This window comes from Penaeus monodon, chromosome 10 (genome assembly GCF_015228065.2).
Source record: "Penaeus monodon isolate SGIC_2016 chromosome 10, NSTDA_Pmon_1, whole genome shotgun sequence".
Classification (NCBI taxonomy): Eukaryota; Metazoa; Arthropoda; class Malacostraca; order Decapoda; family Penaeidae; genus Penaeus; species Penaeus monodon.
The window spans coordinates 1,390,369-1,392,642 of NC_051395.1; positions in this window are offsets into that span (position 1 = coordinate 1,390,369).

A 2,274-nucleotide genomic window follows, 5' to 3' on the forward strand; every position below is an offset into this window, starting at 1 on the left:
ATATATAACAGTTACTGTATGTTTTTTGGCCCGTTGTGTTTTGTTTTGTTTTTCAGCTGTTATCGCTATAAATCAATTTCGGTTCTACTCTTACTTATTCTTTTTCTTTTTTTCTTTTTTATTGTTCTACTTGCGGTCAGTTTTACTGTTTTTTTTTTATTATTATTATTTACTTGCTCTCTCTTCTTTTTCCCTTCTCCTCCCCTTCCCCTCTTTTTTTTTTCCTATCCTCTCTTTTCTTATCTTTTTTTTCCCCTCTGTCTCTCTTTTTCTCTCTCTCTTCCTCCTTTTCCTCTCCCATCTCCTTTAATCCTCCCTCCCATCCGCTATTTTCCTCTCCCTTTTCCCTTTCTTCTTTCATAACTTCCTCCCCTCCTCTCTCCTTCCCTCCCCTCATCCCCTTTTCTCTCCCTCCTTCCACTCCCTCCCCTCCTCTCTCCTTCCCTCCCCTCATCCCCTCCCCTCCCCCACCTCACACCCCCTCCCCTCCCCCTCCCACCCCCCTCCCCTCCCCCACCTCTCACCCCCTCCCCTCCCCCCCTTTCTCTCACCCCCCTCCCCTCCCCTCCCCACCCTCTCACCCCCCTCCCCTCCCCCACCTCTCCCCCCTCCCCCCTCCCCCTCCCACCCCCCCCCTCCCCCCACCTCTCACCCCCCTCCCCTCCCCCACCTCTCACCCCCCCCTCCCCTCCCCCACCTCTCACCCCCTCCCCTCCCCCACCTCTCACCCCCTCCCCTCCCCCACTTTCTCTCACCCCCCTCCCCTCCCCCCACCTCTCACCCCCCTCCCCTCCCCCCTTTCTCTCACCCCCCCCTCCCCTCCCCACCTCTCACCCCCCTCCCCTCCCCCACCTCTCACCCCCCTCCCCTCCCCCACCTCTCACCCCCCCTCCCCTCCCCCACCTCTCCCCCCCTCCCCTCCCCCACCTCTCACCCCCCTCCCCTCCCCACCTTACCCAACATACTTCCGTCACTGACCGTCACTGACCATACAAATGTCATGGGAGTTACGAGGCGTTACTGTTCCTTTATGACCCCAAGTTACGCTCTCTGAAGCCAGGCGTGACAGCTCTTGCGGGGACACAATTGAACAGAAAAAAAAATAATGTGGCGAAATAGATAGAACGGGAAAAAAATAAAGAAGGAGACGAGATAGAGATAATAACAAAAAAATAAAGAAAGAGAGGAGATAGATAGAACAACAGAAAAAAAATAAATAAAGAAAGAGAGGAGATAGAGAGAACAACAGAAAAAAATAAAGAAAGAGAGGAGATAGAGAGAACAACAGGAAAAATAAAGAAAGAGACGAGATAGATAGAACAACAGAAAAAAAAATAAAGATAAGAGATAAGAAATAATAATAATAATAAAGAAATAAAAAAATATAGAAAGACCCGAGATAGATAGAACGAAAGAAAAAAAACAGATTTTGTCAATCTAAGAAACACCTACATACAAATGGAAATATAGCAATGATGACAATAGTGATGATGGTTTTAGTAATAATGACAATAGTAACATGAATTACGTTGATGTAGTAATGATTGCAACAATGATAATTATCATTATATCATATCAGTTATCATTTTTATTGTTTATTTTCATTTATTGTGACATAGCTGGTTATGGTCCTTTTCATATCATTAATACCATTACGAGTAACGGTAATTGTAACGGTGATAACAATAACAACCATGTTATCATTATTGTCATCATCATTATTGTTGTTGTTGCTGTTACTAACATTATTAAATCATCATTAACATTATTATTAACATTATCATTACGCCATTTTTATCATTGTTATTATAATTATTGTCATCGTTATTATTATTATTGTCATTATCAGCATTACTATTATCATTATCAATATCATCATTATCATCATTATCATAATCATTAATGCTGATGTTTTCACTATTATTGCTGGTTGTTATCATCACCACGACCATTAGTGTCATGACTGTTATATATATATATATATATATATATTATATATATATATATATATATATATATATATATATATATATATATATATATATATATATTATTATTATTTCATTATTATTATACTTACTGCCAGTAGTAAAACCAGTAATAGCAGTAATGATCATTTGGCTATCATAGTATATTCCTAATATTAGTGTATGCCATTTAGCTGTATTCATACTTAGTCATAATATATATTTTAGTTGGCCATGATACAACTATTACGTCAGCCAGAAAAACACATTAGTTAGTAATATTAGCAATAGCCAAATATATCAGTAA